The sequence below is a fragment of the Lytechinus variegatus genome, chromosome 11 (assembly GCF_018143015.1).
Source record: "Lytechinus variegatus isolate NC3 chromosome 11, Lvar_3.0, whole genome shotgun sequence".
Classification (NCBI taxonomy): domain Eukaryota; kingdom Metazoa; phylum Echinodermata; class Echinoidea; order Temnopleuroida; family Toxopneustidae; genus Lytechinus; species Lytechinus variegatus.
The window spans coordinates 10227505-10247594 of record NC_054750.1 but is presented as its reverse complement, the minus strand read 5'-3'; the positions used below and the strand labels follow the sequence as shown (position 1 = coordinate 10247594).

The window sequence follows — 20090 nt, the reverse complement described above, 5'->3', positions numbered from 1 at the left end:
GAAACTTGTTTCAGGCTCTTGTGACATGTCACATTATTGTAATACATGTAGTTTGCTTTGTAACATGGCTGATACTCAGCTAACTAAAGTCCAAGTAATACAGAACTCTGCTGCAAGATTGATAACCCCAACTAAGAAGTATTCTCACATAAACCCTGTTCTGATCTGATGCAAATGCGAACGATCTCGATGTATAGTCCTACTCATGAATATTCATGAATTGAGCTGTGATTTCCGCGCATGCACGATTTGTGTATGCAATGTTTTGGAATCGGCCCAACTCAAGAAAGAAACTGATTTGAAATGTCCACTCTGCCATGATGATGAGGATACAGTGACTCATGTTATTGCTGCTTGTCCGTCAACCCTCCATCTCCGCACTGATCTTCTGGCAAAAGTGAGTAAACTTTTACAAGATGCTCTTCAACCCTCTCCAAGAATTACTCTACTCAACACCCAGGATCCCTTCGAAATGACTTGCGCCATTCTCTTGCCGTATGACCCTTCCCTTCCTCATTCTGTTAACGATTCCATCCTGAAGATGACTCTTCATTATATATATAAAATTCATGCCCATCGCCTGTACTCTTCACATGCTAACTAATGAGCTACATGTAGATTTCATCCCAGTGCATGATTATCTCATCTATGCTACTGATACTGACTGCGATTTATCGCTAATCTCCGAAGAGCGGAGGATCAAAACAGAGAGAGTTCACTGCTACCATCCTACCTGTGGAGCAAGGCCCTCGCTGCCATTGAGTTCGTGTGGCGCAAGTGCCATGCGTAATTCAATTTTGGAGATTTAGCGCCACGCGTAAATCATTCCATCGATGAAGCGCCACGCCTAAAAAAATAGCGCCACGCCAAATTCCGCGAGCGCCACGCCTGAATTGCTCGAAGCATTTTCTATCTCCATGCTTGAAGCAAGCGCCTGGCTAGCTGACCGCTACCGTGCATCCCAAACCCCGCTCACCACGGCACTGACTGACTCCAGCACACCGCCCTGACCATGTGTAGGCATGGCGGTTTTAGTGAGCGTGTTTACGTTATTTGCCTGCATGGCGAGCTGGTATAGCCAGAGAGCTACACATTTTATAACAGAAGTACATGTACACACACAATCAGTGACTGAGAAAGAATGTATTGCTATGAATTCAGTATCCTCGAAGTCTGTGCATGATCGAGTATTTCAAAATTAATTTTTGATGATTGTTTTGAGTGACTTGATAAAGTATTAACTCCATCAAATGTTATACATGTATGTATGATTTTGTTTACCCTTATTTTCCGACCTACCTTTTACATCTTTGTCAAGTTTCACAACTACAGGATGTTTGTATTTTTTCTCAATCATAATATGGGCCAATAGATTGGCGCGGTTCCAAAATCTTGAGGGGGCGGTTGTGTCTCCTAAATTAGACGACCTCCACTATAAAAATAATAAAAATTGCCATCATTCATAAAGGAATTTTGCCCCCCCCCCCTGAAAAATGACAAGCAAATAAAAAAAGTCATCAATTCCAAACTTATTTTGGGTACATGTATGCACACACGACACACCCCACCCCTGGATCCGCACCTGTCGGTTATAATAGACCTGATATTTATTTTCATTTTTATTTTTTTAATGACTTAAATTGATTGAAATATTGTTATGTCAATAATCTATAATTTCTCTTTCTTTGATGGTACCGGTGACGGTAATGAAATATCAGAGTGATGTAATGAACACTCACAAAATAGAAAACGCCAGCTTGTATGCAGTTGGCGTTTACGAGGTAGTACATGGGTCATATAAAAAGTTCCTTTTTTTCTAAAGTGTAATACAGGGAAAGTCGAAGTTGCAATTTTTAGTGTTAGTGGTAATGGTTTAATGTTACTTGAACTGATTTATGAATGTGTAATATTTGGGACTTGGGTTGAGGTGAGGTTTTGGTATTTTTTTTACCTGCACGAATTGTCAAATCAATCTTGAAACTGAAAGATATGCCATTGTTTACAATTATTAGGGTGCAAAGTTTTGAGTGTTGGATAATTGTGATTTTTTTTTCAAGCAAAGATAAAAGTTACACATTTTTTTTATAAGTGTTTGACAGAAATTACAATGTATGAAATAAGTTGAAATAGTTTTTACCAAAGTTAGGCAATCATAGATCATGAATGCCAATATTTTCCATGTTCTTACCATTATATTTCATGTCTCACAGTTATGCTAAAACGGGCCAACATTGAATAAATCCCAAAATACATCATCATGAATGCTCAAGAAACCTTGATATCTAAGCAATATCCCGGGGGAGCAATATTCCTTCAAAGTCAAATAAGCTTTGTCTCGCCTTTGCGTATTTGATCTGACGGTATTTTCCACTCCCCCCCCCACCTAGAATGAAAACCCCAGACAGCACAAGTATCAGATTTCTGATGACCATGTGGTTCTCGATCAAGATTGCGCAATTTGTACTTTTCCGTAAACAAAGGGATGGGAGGAGGGTTCGTGAAAGGGGCTAGTCAACGTTTTCAGTCGGTTCTAAAATGTCAAACTACCTTGCCAAAATGCATATTATTCAGTAAACTATACATGTATTCAAAATAAGGAATAGTTGGATGAAACTAAAAACGTTTGCATTAAATATGACTGGAATATGTCCATAATTGAATTTGAACCACGACTGGTACTTTTATTAATCATATCGTGCTATCATTGATTTCTTGCCAATAAGGCAAGCCTCCAATTTAAGACTAGCAAACAAACTTCTTTATTATCATACTCGTCCAAAAGAATGATGAAAGCTGGAACGTAATTTTCTCAATATGGAAGAGATAAACAACTTGGGGTGGGGTGGGGGGGGGTAACTCTGAAATAAAGTATATACAAGGATATGAAATTAAAAAATATATAGCATGTGAATTGAAAACAGATTTAAAGAAATAAGATCAAAAGTGGCAAAATATGACATGCTAAATATATTATTCAATTTGATTTATTCAATCTAATTACATATGGTATCCTGTTCCAAACTCTATTAATAAAAGAACTACAACTTGTTAGAACAGAAATAAAAAAAAATAGTAGAGGAATAAGCATGGAAGAAAAGATGGAATGGAGAGACCACTCAGACCAGCATGGAGAATGGCTGTATTGTGCTCTGATTCAAGGAAAGTCAGATGAACTGAATACTGATGCCGAAAGGAGGGACATATGGAGTTGGAAATGGTACAAAATATTTTTTCCGGGGGGCCCGGGGGGGCCACTTCCATTCACGAGTGGATACCATGCGCGACCATGGGGTCTCGAAAAGCACCCTAAACACGTAATTTCCATATTCTGAAAATGCACCCCTTAACAAGTATTGGCGTCTCCGAACCCTACCCTTACCCTAAACAAGTACAGGAATGTTTTATTGTTACGGGTCCTTCGGTCGTCGGCTTTACCTTATTTGGTTTAGTACGACCCCACCTTCTACACCTCGCGCAAATCGGACTCTAAACACGAAGTGTTGGGGCAAAAATGACATCCTTTACAAAACATTTTAATTTTGTTTTATCTTCCCCGCAAATTCGACCCTAAACACGTAATTTTCCTAGCGAAATAGATACCCTTTTTTCATTATTTTTGTGTTTTTGACACCCTTATCACGTTACGTACGTAACGTGCCCTATCGTGAAAAAGACATCCTTTTTACGTGTTTTTTTGGTCGCGCATGGTATCCACTCGTCAATGTAAGTGGCCCCCCCGGGCGGGGGGGGGGTGTTGCACCCACAAATGTAATAACGCCCACAAATGTAATAACACTTTACCCACAAATGTAATAACGCCCACAAATGTAATAACACTTTACCCACAAATGTAATAATTTTTGATCGCCCACAAATGTAATAATGACTTTACCCACAAATGTAATAAATTTGAAGGGATTTTTGGCGAATCCGTTCTAAACTAAAATCCTATAGTAATGCGTTCATATAGCACAAAAGTGCAAAGTCTTTTTTTCAGACCGGGTTAATAAAACATCAAAGTACAAGTCCAAAGTCTTTCTTCCAGACCCGGTTGTTTCAAAAATTATAATATAGATCCAAAGTCTTTTTTCCAGACCCGGTTGTTTAAAAAATATAATAAAAGTCCAAAGTCTTTTTTTCCAGACCCGGTTGTTTAAAAAATTGTGATATAGATCCAAAGTCTTTTTTCCAGACCCGGTTGTTTCAAAAATTATAATATAAATCCAAAGTCTTTTTTCCAGACCCGGTTCTTTCAAGAATTTTAATAAGTCCAAAGTCTTTTTCCTGACCCAGTTGTTTAAAAAATTGTGATATAAGTCCAAAGTCTTTTTTTCCAGACCCGGTTGTTTCAAAAATTATAATATAGATCCAAAGTCTTTTTTCCAGACCCGGTTGTTTCAAAAATTATAATATAAATCCAAAGTCTTTTTTCCAGACCCGGTTGTTTCAAGAATTTTAATAAGTCCAAAGTCTTTTTCCTGACCCAGTTATTTCAAAATTTATAATATAAGTCCAGTCCAAACTAAGATACGATAATGATATTCCTGTGGAAAAAATGGGAATCGAGCTTAGTCTTTTCTCCAGACCCAGTTAATTAAACTGGTGGAATTAATGTCTTTGTTGTTGTTTCAACTTATACGGATATTGTGAATATATGCACTAAGAGTAAATTGAGAATCAAGCGTAGTCTTTTCTCCAGACCCGGTTACCTGTTATTTAAACATTATGAATAACAGTTTAAAAACAGTATAAAGACCCCATAATCTTATCAATGCTGGATATATAGCGTAGTCTTTCAGCCCGACCATTTTTTCTTTCAAAAAAAAAACGCTAATAGTAAGAATTTAAAAAATCAAAGTTTAAGACCAAACAAACCTTCAACATAAGAACCTGTTTTAAAAGAGGTTTAGAGTGTTGTCTTTATTCCAGACCTAAAACAGTTATGAAAAAAAAATCTTCTAACATAAGACCTTATTCTTATTCTTATTCTCGTGGAATAACACGAGTTTTTAAACGTACTCTTTCCTCCAGACCCGGCTATTAAAAAAAGTAACTGAAAAACTTCGAATCTAAGACCAAATTTCCAAAGTTTCACCCAGTAAAAATATGTCTTTTTTTAAATAATACTACTACCCCTACAAAACATTGTAATAACGCGTGGGTAAAGCAGACATCCTTTCTCCAGACTTGGTTACTATTTGAAAAATAAAATAGTTTTTACAAATATTCTAAAACGAATACCCAATAATCTAATTACTGTGGAACAACATGAAGACCGATTGTCGAAGATCGACTTTCCTCCAGACACAATTATTTCAGGAATAAAAAATCAATAAAACTCAACCCCCAACAACGAATCTAAGAACCAACAATCCTCCAAATTAAGACCATGCATGTAGAAAAGCACACGTTTAGAGCGTTGTCTTTATTCCAGACCCGGTGATTTAAAAATGATTTAAACAATCCTAAAAACAAAAGACTCATATTCTTATTCTTGTGGAATAACACGAGTATTATGCTTAGTCTTTCGTCTGGACCCGGTTATTTAAAAGATAAAGAAATATTGAAAAAAAATGACAGATGAGACCAATCTTCAAAATTAAACCCACTTAAAATGCTTGGGCTTAGAGTGTTGTCTTTACCCCTCACCGACGTATATCATAACTTTTGAAACGACCGGGTCTGAAAAAAAGACTTTGGACTTGCATTATAATTTTTGAATTAACCGGGTCTGGAAAAAAGACTTTGGACGTATATTATAATTTTGAAACAACCGGGTCTGGTAAAAAGACTTTGGACGTATATTATAATTTTGAAAAACCTGGTCTGGAAAAAGACTTGGACTTGTATTGTAATATTTCATTAACCGGGTCTGGAAAAAAGACTTTGAACTTTTGTGCTATATGAACGCATTACTATAGGATATTAGTTTAGAACGAATTCGCCAAAAATCACTTCAAATTTATCACATTAAATGTGATAAATTTGAAGTGATTTTTGGCGAATTCGTTCTAAACTAATATCCTAATTTACCTACAAATTTTGTAGGTAAAGTCATTATTACATTTGTGGGTAAAGTGTTATTACATTTGTGGGCGTTATTACATTTGTGGGTAAAGTGTTATTACATTTGTGGGCGATCAAAAATTATTACATTTGTGGGTAAAGTGTTATTACATTTGTGGGCGTTATTACATTTGTGGGTAAAGTGTTATTACATTTGTGGGCGATTATTACATTTGTGGGTGTAACAGGGGGCGTGTTATCAACCAATACAGCAGATCAAGTTGACCAACTGCTCACACAATCCACACACCAATTACAGCGCACACATGTGATGTCACTCAATGGTCAGAAGAATTTTTTAAAAAGTTTTATGACCCTTGTAACTTACATTGTACTCGCCACATCGAGCCTGGGGATCCACTTGTTAAGATAACTTGATCGACTGTAAATAAAATGTAACCTACGAAAATCCTGGGGGACAAGCTGTCCTTATCTGACCTATAGTCAAAACACTGAGGCTAATCATTTGTACGAGAGCCAAACCAGAGAAGAAAGGGAGATCATAACAAAATGTATATAAAACTAATTCTAAGCCATTAATACACAAAAACAATTCTAAAACATTCTAAATCGATCGTTATTCTGAGATGTTTGTGACTTCTGTTCGAGAACGGGATTTCATAACGAAATGTATATAAAATATATTTTTACTTGTTAGCACAGGTCTCAAAACAATTTCAAAATGTTCCTGATTGTCCGTATATCTGAGATATTTACGACTTCTATTCTGTTTTATTTCCCTTTCCACCATTGTCTAAATAATATTATGCCATTTATATTTCTTTTTGGAGAACGGGATTCATAACGAAAGGTATATAAAATATATTTTTACTTGTTAGCATCTCAAATCAATTTTAAAACGTTCCTGATTGTCCGTTTAGTACTAGTAGTCTGAGATATTTAGGACTTCTTATTTCTATTCTGTTTTATTTTCCATTCCGCCGTTCCTTTTGGAGAACGGGATTTCATAACAAAAGGTATATAAAATATATTTTTACTTCTTAGCACCTCAAAACAATTTTAAAACGTTCCTGATTGTCCGTTTAGTAATCTGAGATATTTAGGAAGTCCTTTCCGTCGTTCCTTTTGGAGGACGGGAGTTCATAACGGAAGGTATATAAAATATATTTTTACTTCTTAGCACCTCAAAACAATTTTAAAACATTCCTGATTGTCCGTCTAGTAATCTGAGATATTTAGGACTTCTGTTTTATTTTCCTTTCCGCCGTTCCTTTTGGAGGATGGGAGTTCATAACGGAAGGTATATAAAATATACTCTTACTTTTGAGCACCTAAGAACAATTTAAAACGTTCCTGGTTGTCCGGTTAGTAATCTGAGATATTTAGGACTTCTGTTTAATTTTCCTTTCCACCGTTCCTTTCGGAGGATGGGAGTTCATAACGGAAGGTATATAAAATATACTCTTACTTTTGAGCACCTAAGAACAATTTAAAACGTTCCTGGTTGTCTGGTTAGTAATCTGAGATATTTACGACTTCTGTTCTGTTTAATTTTCCTTTCCACCATTGTCTAAATAATATGTCATTTATATTTCTTTTTGGGAGAACGGGTTTCATAACGAAAGGTATATAAAATATATTTTTACTTGTTAGAACATCAAATCAATTTTAAAACGTTCCTGATTATCCGTTAAGTAATCTGAGATATTTAGGACTTCTATTTCTATTCTGTTTTATTTTTCTTACCACCGCTCCTTTTGGAGGACGGGAGTTCATAACGGAAGGTATATAAAATATACTCTTACTTTTGAGCACCTAAGAACAATTTAAAACGTTCCTGGTTGTCTGGTTAGTAATCTGAGATATTTACGACTTCTGTTCTGTTTAATTTTCCTTTCCACCATTGTCTAAATAATATGTCATTTATATTTCTTTTTGGGAGAACGGGTTTCATAACGAAAGGTATATAAAATATATTTTTACTTGTTAGAACATCAAATCAATTTTAAAACGTTCCTGATTATCCGTTAAGTAATCTGAGATATTTAGGACTTCTATTTCTATTCTGTTTTATTTTTCTTACCACCGCTCCTTTTGGAGGACGGGAGTTCATAACGGAAGGTATATAAAATATATTTTTACTTCTTAGCATCTCAGAACAATTTTAAAACGTTCCTGGTTGTCTGTTTAGTAATCTGAGATATTTCAGACTTCTTATTCTTATTCTGTTTTATTTTCCTTTCCGCCGTTCCTTTTTGGAGTACGAGAGTTCATAACGGAAGGTATATAAACTATATTTTTACTTGTTAGCACCTCAGAACAATTTTAAAATGTTCCTGATTGTCCGTTTAAGCAGCGCGCACGTGCGAGAGTTCATAACGGAAGGTATATAAACTATATTTTTACTTGTTAGCACCTCAGAACAATTTTAAAATGTTCCTGGTTGTCCGTTTAGTTATCTGAGATATTTAGGACTTCTTATTTCTATTCTGTTTTATTTTCCATTCCGCCGTTCCTTTTGGAGAACAGGATTTCATAACGAAAGGTATATAAAATATATTTTTACTTCTTAGCACCTCAAAACAATTTTAAAACGTTCCTGATTGTCCGTTTAGTAATCTGAGATATTTAGGAAGTCCTTTCCGTCGTTCCTTTTGGAGGACGGGAGTTCATAACGGAAGGTATATAAAATATACTCTTACTTCTGAGCACCTAAGAACAATTTAAAACGTTCCTGGTTGTCTGGTTAGTAATCTGAGATATTTACGACTTCTGTTCTGTTTAATTTTCCTTTCCACCGTTCCTTTCGGAGGATGGGAGTTCATAACGGAAGGTATATAAAATATACTCTTACTTTTGAGCACCTAAGAACAATTTAAAACGTTCCTGGTTGTCTGGTTAGTAATCTGAGATATTTACGACTTCTGTTCTGTTTAATTTTCCTTTCCACCATTGTCTAAATAATATTATGTCATTTATATTTCTTTTTGGGAGAACGGGTTTCATAACGAAAGGTATATAAAATATATTTTTACTTGTTAGAACATCAAATCAATTTTAAAACGTTCCTGATTATCCGTTAAGTAATCTGAGATATTTAGGACTTCTATTTCTATTCTGTTTTATTTTTCTTACCACCGCTCCTTTTGGAGGACGGGAGTTCATAACGGAAGGTATATAAAATATATTTTTACTTCTTAGCATCTCAGAACAATTTTAAAACGTTCCTGGTTGTCCGTTTAGTTATCTGAGATATTTAGGACTTCTTATTTGTATTCTGTTTATTTTCCTTTCCTCCGTTCTTTTTGGAGAACGGGAGTTCATATCGGAGGGTATATAGAGTACATGTATTTTTTTTGTTAATTAGCACCTCAAATCAATTTTAAAATGTTCCCGATCGTCCGTTTAAGCAGCGCGCACGTGCGAGAGTTCATAACGGAAGGTATATAAACTATATTTTTACTTGTTAGCACCTCAGAACAATTTTAAAATGTTCCTGGTTGTCCGTTTAGTTATCTGAGATATTTAGGACTTCTTATTTCTATTCTGTTTTATTTTCCATTCCGCCGTTCCTTTTGGAGAACAGGATTTCATAACGAAAGGTATATAAAATATATTTTTACTTCTTAGCACCTCAAAACAATTTTAAAACGTTCCTGATTGTCCGTTTAGTAATCTGAGATATTTAGGAAGTCCTTTCCGTCGTTCCTTTTGGAGGACGGGAGTTCATAACGGAAGGTATATAAAATATACTCTTACTTCTGAGCACCTAAGAACAATTTAAAACGTTCCTGGTTGTCTGGTTAGTAATCTGAGATATTTAGGACTTCTGTTTTATTTTCCTTTCCGCCGTTCCTTTTGGAGGATGGGAGTTCATAACGGAAGGTATATAAAATATACTCTTACTTTTGAGCACCTAAGAACAATTTAAAACGTTCCTGGTTGTCCGGTTAGTAATCTGAGATATTTACGACTAAGCCTGAGTCGAATCGATTTTAAAATCGGTGTTCGATCGATGTCATCGAACACCGGTGCAGATTTTGCAAAATCGGTGCATCGAAAAAAAAAAAAAATACGTCGGCCGGCCGATTCGTTTGGATCACACAATCAATCATCAAAATATCAGTAATGTCCAACTTGACTACTACTTACTTGATTTCTATTGCCCCCCAAATGAAACCGATTGTGTAATTATGATGCCTATTCACCATTAATTTGAAGTTTATTTCGATCATACTTCGAGTCTTACTCGTCTGCTCGTGCTGAGATAATTTATGCACGATGAATTCATGAATGGAAGTCATGGCCATCGATCGTGCATGCGCAGTACTGTTCTTTAATCAAACCAGAAAATGGCCGGAGATTGACGCGATCAACGTAAAATAAATCTTGCTTTCATGAACAATATTAATATCATGACCACAGAACATTATTTAATCGTAATATTTAACAATAATTTGCATATGATAATCATTAATATGAATTTAGAGCTTGATGTGAAACGTTTGTATTTCGTTTCAATTTTCAATGGCGGACATCTCATGACGATCGACTTGAGTCGAGAGAGTGCACTTGTCTAAAAAAAATAATTATCACATCAGGATTGATTCTCGAACATTGCCTACATTCAAAAACTCTTTTCAAGATCGTAATATAACCATATAATAACATTTTACATGACAAAACAGAGAAAATTGCGTTTGATATTTTTTTCCCATCAATTTGAAGCTAGTTTGTGCCCAACTTTGGGCTCTGATTTCATGAATGGAAAATATGTCATACGTCATCGAACACGCATGCGCATTGTGCTTCTTTTCTCGGAGCTCGGAGAAGACGTCCAGAGATGGAATAACAAAAGAAATAATGCCAGTATTAATTCTTCCATATGAACATAACATACTTTGCTGACATCGTCAATATTCTTAGTATGACCATAAAATCTTGTTAAATCGTAATAATTTATATGAATTTAGGGCTCGATTCGAAACATTCGTATTTATTTCGATCGCATGCTCAATATTATTGTGTCAACAAAAAAAATGAATTGTCATCATCAGGATTAATTCTCAAACATCGTCATAACTCATATTCCACAATCTTTCCTCACAATCGTTATATCAGCATTGAATAGCAATTCAAATGACCATCCAGAGAAAATTACGTATTTATTCGCATAAATTTATTTGGAACTCATTTTGGAGCCAACTACACAATCTCAGGCAAGTTATAGCGCTCTCCGTTGGTTGCACTTGTTTGCTGGCGCTGACAAGCACGCCTGTCGTTTCGGGAGAGTGAGTGTACGGGGCTGCGGACGGGGCTGGTGAATGCGAGTCTGGACTGCGAATGCTAGTTGACCGAAAATCATTCGGATCGACTCTGCGTGATTCATGTCTTTATTATTGTTTCACTTTAAACTTATATGTTGTCATCTGCAAATATCATTGTTGAAGATATTTTGGGAAGAATTCTGCATTGGTCCCCGGCCTTTTTTTTGGTGTGTTTTGTGGTCATGGAAAATACAAACAAACTTTGCTCTGTCATCTGCTTGTGCAACGCTCACCCGGCTAACGCCAGCGCATACCGTCAGTGCGTAGTGCATGCATAGCGCATCGACGCGATGGCCGGAGCAAATTTTTTCCCGCCTTCAATATTCGATGCATCGATGTTCGATCTAATTAAAGCTGTCGAACACCGGTTTTCAAAATAATCGATATGACTCAGGCTTATTTACGACTTCTGTTCTGTTTAATTTTCCTTTCCACCGTTCCTTTCGGAGGATGGGAGTTCATAACGGAAGGTATATAAAATATACTCTTACTTTTGAGCACCTAAGAACAATTTAAAACGTTCCTGGTTGTCTGGTTAGTAATCTGAGATATTTAGGACTTCTGTTTTATTTTCCTTTCCGCCGTTCCTTTTGGAGGATGGGAGTTCATAACGGAAGGTATATAAAATATACTCTTACTTTTGAGCACCTAAGAACAATTTAAAACGTTCCTGGTTGTCCGGTTAGTAATCTGAGATATTTACGACTAAGCCTGAGTCGAATCGATTTTAAAATCGGTGTTCGATCGATGTCATCGAACACCGGTGCAGATTTTGCAAAATCGGTGCATCGAAAAAAAAAAAAATACGTCGGCCGGCCGATTCGTTTGGATCACACAATCAATCATCAAAATATCAGTAATGTCCAACTTGACTACTACTTACTTGATTTCTATTGCCCCCCAAATGAAACCGATTGTGTAATTATGATGCCTATTCACCATTAATTTGAAGTTTATTTCGATCATACTTCGAGTCTTACTCGTCTGCTCGTGCTGAGATAATTTATGCACGATGAATTCATGAATGGAAGTCATGGCCATCGATCGTGCATGCGCAGTACTGTTCTTTAATCAAACCAGAAAATGGCCGGAGATTGACGCGATCAACGTAAAATAAATCTTGCTTTCATGAACAATATTAATATCATGACCACAGAACATTATTTAATCGTAATATTTAACAATAATTTGCATATGATAATCATTAATATGAATTTAGAGCTTGATGTGAAACGTTTGTATTTCGTTTCAATTTTCAATGGTGGACATCTCATGACGATCGACTTGAGTCAAGAGAGTGCACTTGTCTAAAAAAAATAATTATCACATCTCGAACATTGCCTACATTCAAAAACTCTTTTCAAGATCGTAATATAACCATATAATAACATTTTACATGACAAAACAGAGAAAATTGCGTTTGATATTTTTTTCCCATCAATTTGAAGCTAGTTTGTGCCCAACTTTGGGCTCTGATTTCATGAATGGAAAATATGTCATACGTCATCGAACACGCATGCGCATTGTGCTTCTTTTCTCGGAGCTCGGAGAAGACGTCCAGAGATGGAATAACAAAAGAAATAATGCCAGTATTAATTCTTCCATATGAACATAACATACTTTGCTGACATCGTCAATATTCTTAGTATGACCATAAAATCTTGTTAAATCGTAATAATTTATATGAATTTAGGGCTCGATTCGAAACATTCGTATTTATTTCGATCGCATGCTCAATATTATTGTGTCAACAAAAAAAATGGATTGTCATCATCAGGATTAATTCTCGAACATCGTCATAACTCATATTCCACAATCTTTCCTCACAATCGTTATATCAGCATTGAATAGCAATTCAAATGACCATCCAGAGAAAATTACGTATTTATTCGCATAAATTTATTTGGAACTCATTTTGGAGCCAACTAAACAATCTCAGGCAAGTTATAGCGCTCTCCGTTGGTTGCACTTGTTTGCTGGCGCTGACAAGCACGCCTGTCGTTTCGGGAGAGTGAGTGTACGGGGCTGCGGACGGGGCTGGTGAATGCGAGTCTGGACTGCGAATGCTAGTTGACCGAAAATCATTCGGATCGACTCTGCGTGATTCATGTCTTTATTATTGTTTCACTTTAAACTTATATGTTGTCATCTGCAAATATCATTGTTGAAGATATTTTGGGAAGAATTCTGCATTGGTCCCCGGCCTTTTTTTTTGTGTGTTTTGTGGTCATGGAAAATACAAACGAACTTTGCTCTGTCATCTGCTTGTGCAACGCTCACCCGGCTAACGCCAGCGCATACCGTCAGTGCGTAGTGCATGCATAGCGCATCGACGCGATGGCCGGAGCAAATTTTTTCCCGCCTTCAATATTCGATGCATCGATGTTCGATCGAATTAAAGCTGTCGAACACCGGTTTTCAAAATAATCGATATGACTCAGGCTTATTTACGACTTCTGTTCTGTTTAATTTTCCTTTCCACCGTTCCTTTCGGGGGATGGGAGTTCATAACGGAAGGTATATAAAATATACTCTTACTTTTGAGCACCTAAGAACAATTTAAAACGTTCCTGGTTGTCTGGTTAGTAATCTGAGATATTTACGACTTCTGTTCTGTTTAATTTTCCTTTCCACCATTGTCTAAATAATATGTCATTTATATTTCTTTTTGGGAGAACGGGTTTCATAACGAAAGGTATATAAAATATATTTTTACTTGTTAGAACATCAAATCAATTTTAAAACGTTCCTGATTATCCGTTAAGTAATCTGAGATATTTAGGACTTCTATTTCTATTCTGTTTTATTTTTCTTACCACCGCTCCTTTTGGAGGACGGGAGTTCATAACGAAAGGTATATAAAATATATTTTTACTTCTTAGCATCTCAGAACAATTTTAAAACGTTCCTGGTTGTCTGTTTAGTAATCTGAGATATTTCATACTTCTTATTCTTATTCTGTTTTATTTTCCTTTCTGCCGTTCCTTTTTGGAGTACGAGAGTTCATAACGGAAGGTATATAAACTATATTTTTACTTGTTAGCACCTCAGAACAATTTTAAAATGTTCCTGGTTGTCCGTTTAGTTATCTGAGATATTTAGGACTTCTTATTTGTATTCTGTTTATTTTCCTTTCCTCCGTTCTTTTTGGAGAACGGGAGTTCATATCGGAGGGTATATAGAGTACATGTATTTTTTTTGTTAATTAGCACCTCAAATCAATTTTAAAATGTTCCCGATCGTCCGTTTAAGCAGCGCGCACGTGCGCGCGTGTATCGTGGGCGCACGTAATGCGCACGCGCGCGCAACGGCGCGGCCCGACGCTAAATTTGGGTGTTGGAAAATATCAATTCTGAAAAATGCGCCACGCGTAATTCCTTACTTTGCGAGAGCCCTGCTGTGGAGAATCTACAGGTAGGTTGGCATGCCAATGCTGTATTGAGCAAACACTTTAAAAAATCATTAAAATATCACTTTTGTGACCCAAATTATTAATTTCCATACAGTTGCAATTCAATTTTCATTAGTAGCTTAGAATATTTTTTGTGTTGACCAGAGCACTCAAAAACTTGAATTTTGGGCATATTTTATTTACGCCCTCTATTGGTGGAAAGTAATATGGCAAGAAAATTTCAATTTTTCAAGCTCTATTTTTAATAAAGAAAAAGTAATTCAAAGAATAAAATTTACTTAAAAGCCAAGTTACATAATGAAAAGCTGTAATGGAAACTGACAGAGTAAAAAAAATCAAGCATTTATCCAAAATTTAAGAAAAAGAGAAAATAATCCAAACATTGTCAACCTTATTTTTGCCACACATAGAGATGCAACTGAGAGGGGGGGGTTTTTTATTTTTATTTGGCAACCAGTCAATTTGACTATTTTCGCCATAGTATATATCATATTATTAACGTTTGTTTTCTTAAAATGGAAAAAAGTAAAATTCAAATATTTATTTCTTTTTCCTTTCTTTTTTCTTTTTCTTTTCTATGTTTTTTTTTTATCATTTCTTCTTTTTTTATAAGGATACTAGGATTTAAAGTCAAGTAGGTGTGTCTCACAAATTAAAACCAGGGCTATTGCTAAAAATATGCTATATAGGCCTACTAGTATGCAAGCAGGATGGAGATGACAGAAAAAGAAATACAGTATTGCTCGGAATAAAGTTGACACCCTCCCGAGGGGTCACGCACCTACCGCGAGACAGGCGTGAACCAAAAAATTACCGCCAGCCAATTTCACGTGTGAAATTCCCGCGGTAATTCCCGCAGGCCGCTGGCTGAAGAGAGGCCCAATTATCACGTCAAACACGAGATTTTAGTCAGATCTGATCACCATTTGTCCATGTACTTTTCGCCTCAACACTAGACACTTTTTGGTAAAAACAAGACGCAATCTCAAGCGATCCCGATGCGATCCCGTCAGTTTACTGACGGATGTTCTATTGTCACTTGGTCTATTTATCAGATGGGCTAACAACATTATGGCTAAACCCACTTTGTTCAATTCTCTTTTAATCTACCATCCAGTCATTTGCACTTCAAAATATCAACCCGATAGACAGTAGGTTGAAAAACTGCCTCGAGCGCGCGCATCAGAAAAATTCCCGCTAAAGATCCATGTGCCCAGTTCCTGACCGAGTGACCCAGTTATTGTGACATCTTTGGCTTAAAGGACGAGTAGATTCCCTTTCCACTGTTTATTTATGAAGCTAGCTAAAGGTTTATTTTTCAGTGTATATGTTATCAATGACGTCTTCCGTTTCAAAGGGGGAGATAATAATTTATGTCTTTTATTTTTATCTCCTGTTCTTCAATTCTGTAATTTTAATCAGGTACGTATTTCATTCAAAGAACGAATATTTTCATCATTTTTCTATTCATCATTCAAAGAAGAAGATTCGCTTCCCATCATAGGCGGCGGAAGCCAACAAAAATAGGAGGGGTCCACCTGAAATCTTGTGATGGACACAGTTAAAAAATTTGACAAGAAAAAAAAAGGTTATCAACTAAAATTTTAGAGGGGAACCATCCTCCCACCTCAAATTTAGGGGGATCTGTCCCCCCGCCGCCTATGCTCATCGTTTTCTGTTCATTGTTTTTTTTTATTTTTAATCAGTAATACGTCGTTTATTTAAAGGACGAGTAGATTTGCTAACCATCATATTCTGTTTATCAATTCTGTGTTTTTTGTTTTTAATTTCATCACTTACGTTTTTATTCAAAGTAGATTCGCTTTCCATCATTTTTCTGTTCATGAATTCTGTATTTGTATTTTTCTGTTACGTCGTTCATTTAAAGGACGATTAGATTACCATTATTTTTCTGTTCATTGATTGACTTTTTTTTCATGTAATCGTTACAAAGTCAATTCAAAGGACGAGTTTAATTCAGATTTGAGTTTTATTATGAAGTTATGAAATAGAGATTTAGAATTAAGTCAAAATAATCATACATTTAAATAAACAAAACAACCTATGAGATACGAGATCTACTCAGAATGGAACAGAGATTACTAAATTTGCTAACTATCATTTTCTGTTCATCAATATTTTTGTGTTTTTCCATTACTGACGACTTTTATTCAAAGAAGATTCGATTTCAATCATTTTCTGTTCATTTATTCTGTGTTTTTTTTCATTCAATCACTTGCGTCTTTTATTCAAAGAACATTCGCTTTCAATCATTTTTCTGTTCAATTCTGTATAGTTTAATTGCATCGTTCACTGCAAGAACGAGTTGATTACCTTCATATCATTTTTTAGTTCCATCAATTCTTTTCATTGTTTCATCAGTTACGTCTTTTATTTAAAGAAAAAAAAAACGCTTTCCCTCATTTTTCTATTCAACGATTCTGTATTTTTATTTTATCTGTTACATCGTTCATTCCAAGAACAAGTAGATTCACTTTCCATCATTCCGACGTTCAGAGGACGAGTATATTTGCTTTCCATTTTCCTGTTCATCAGTTCTGTGTTTTAATTAGTTGTTTATTCGAAGAACTAGTAAATTTGATTTCCATCATTTTCTGTAAAATTCTGTACGTTTATCGGTTACGTCTTTTATTCAAAGATTATTCACTTCCCATCATATTTCATTTTATCGCTATCGATAACACATGATTTTATACCCCAAAAAGATTACTTTTCAATATCATCATTCGTATATTATTTATTCTCATTCAATTCTTATGTCTTTCACTTTGTTTTCTTCCTGTTCTTCTTCTTTCTTTACCTTTATCACCTTCATTCGTTCATTCAACATATCATCCGTTGCTTCTCTTGTATCCTTATCTTCTTTATCCTTCATTCCTTCTCCTCGCCGTCGTCTTCTTCCTCCTACTTCTCCCTCTTTTCTCTTCGATCGGCCATCTTGAACCCCCCTTCCCGAAAAAGAAAACCCGCAAGTGGCCCTGCTTTAAATGCCTAGCATCAGCAGTTTCTGAAAAATCTTATTCAGTCCCCCCCCCCCTTGCATCTTCCTTAAATATTTTATATGCCTGTTAGTGTTACTCTGTTCCCTTTCTCCCCGTTCATCATTCCAGCAACAGCCTGCCCCTGTAGGCTATATCGTCTTTTTACGCCCGCCCGTATGAAGGACACACTCGGTGTCCGTCTGTCCGTCCATTCGTTAACTTTTCCTTCTCAACATGATAACTCCAGTTCAACTTACCCGAGGCTTATATTATTGGTGTGTATATGATCCGGGAATTCTATTCCTTTTGAGGTCAATTAAGTCACTACCTTCCAGTTTTCTTGCTTTACCAATATACTCCATTTTCCGTGGCACAAAACATTGACAAAATATCATAAAAATGTTTATGGGAAATGTTAAAATCATATAAAAATGGTTTTCTCATTACTATAAAACATTTCACTTACGTTATAGCTGTAACGTAAAAAAAACATTTAAAACATAATTCCCTATAAATGTATTTCAGTAATATTAATAAAATGTTGCAATGGTATCTTTTTATGAATTGACTCGTTTTAATCCATGTGCATATCAATTATCTCTTGCTAATATGTTTATGTATATTCATTTTAATGTTGCCCTGTGTATTGTTCGTCTATATAGAACAGACAACCAGGAATTATTGCAATTGTTTCTCTTTTTATCGACAACAGGTGATTTTTATCCAAAATATATGATAGATTTTCAATATCATCCTCATGACCATCATCGTCACCCTCATCAACACTCCGGGCCCCAAAATGCCAACTATATTGGACAATTTGGGGGTGGGTATTCATGGACTGTCTTAATACATGTTCTTTTCAAACAGTTACACAAAAGATCAGATGTGTAACTTACAGCCTTCTCATTGTTTGCTGTTCTATAATCTTCACACCTCTATTCATTGTCCACAAAAAGCGCGAGACGGTGTAATTAATTGACCCCAGTTAAGTTCACATACAGCTAGGGTTGTTCAATTCAACCACGTTTCAAGAGTAATTAATATACATGTACGAGGACATCATTCCTGATCTTATCTGTCTATATAAATAATGTACACGTTCGATAGGGAAGATTGATACTGAAGAAATAAAACAATGTAAGAGTCTTGTACCGTCATATTATAAACCCCTCAAAAAAGTTCCGCAGCTCAAGTTTGAGTGCTAATAAATTTCTTAGTGTGCCATCATCATATGTAAAAGTGGTATCATTGGAAAGTATGATTATTCCTCTTTACGATCATGTGTCATTTGTAATGCCAGAGTTATCATGAAATACACAGACATGATATTAATATGCAGCAATGTAAAAAATGAAATGTTGCAAAATTCGTTGCCATGTCATGTTTGAGTTCTGCAACTCATACTGCAAATTTTAGTGCTAATAAATTTCTTAATGTGCCATCATCATGTGTAAAAGTGATATCTTTAGAAAGCATGATTATTCTTCTTTACAATCATGTGTCATTTGTCATGCTAGTGTTATCATGAAATACACAGACATGATAATACGCAGCAATGTTAGACATGAAATGTTGCAAAATGCGTCGTTTGCAATAGCGAATTTCCAATTGTTTCGAGGATGGACCGAGTGCATTCACTGTCACCTGCATGGTGGAAATTCTATAGAAATGGAGACTCTTGTTGGAAATCAATGCATTTTGCAACATTTCACTTCTGACTTTTCTCGATGTTCAGGGTGACTGCATATTCCATGATTACATAATCACAGCAAATGGCATGTCATTGTAAAGAAGAATAATTCAGCTTTCCAAAGATACCAGTTTCATCTTTTATACTTCATTAACCAAAAAGATATCACCCCCAAAACGAGTTGCAAAACTTTTTTTGAGGGGTTTATATGTGTGTCTGATGGAAACGATTGAAGTTAAACAGAAGAAAAGGCGAGATCAGAAAGGAAAGAATGATCTGAATAAATAAAATACTTGAATTTAAAGGTACAAGCCTATAGGCTTGAAAGAGATTGAACAAGAACGGTAGACGAATACAAAGACAATAACAATTGATAGTGAAGACAAAAATAAAGAATAGAACATACATGTTTCGAGGTGTCGCACCTCGTCCTCAGCCTGAAAATTATTAACAGTCATTGGTATTTATACAGTTAGGATGTCAAGTATAAATTTCAAGAATGTACATGTAGTTACACACAGTCACTGTCTACCATGTCTGGAGACACTTGCAATCGTCACCCCAATGCTAGTTAGAATGCAATACCCATTGTTTCAAAATTCTCGATACTGCTCAAACAGATTTTCAAC

At 35.6% G+C, this 20090-nt stretch overlaps 1 protein-coding gene across 1 annotated transcript in view; it reads right to left on the bottom strand.

Annotated features, from left to right (window-relative positions):
- LOC121424046 (histone deacetylase 3-like) overlaps positions 1-20090 on the bottom strand; it is a 40375-nt gene that overhangs the window by 11956 nt on the left and 8329 nt on the right. The gene's annotated exons all lie outside the window — the stretch shown is intronic.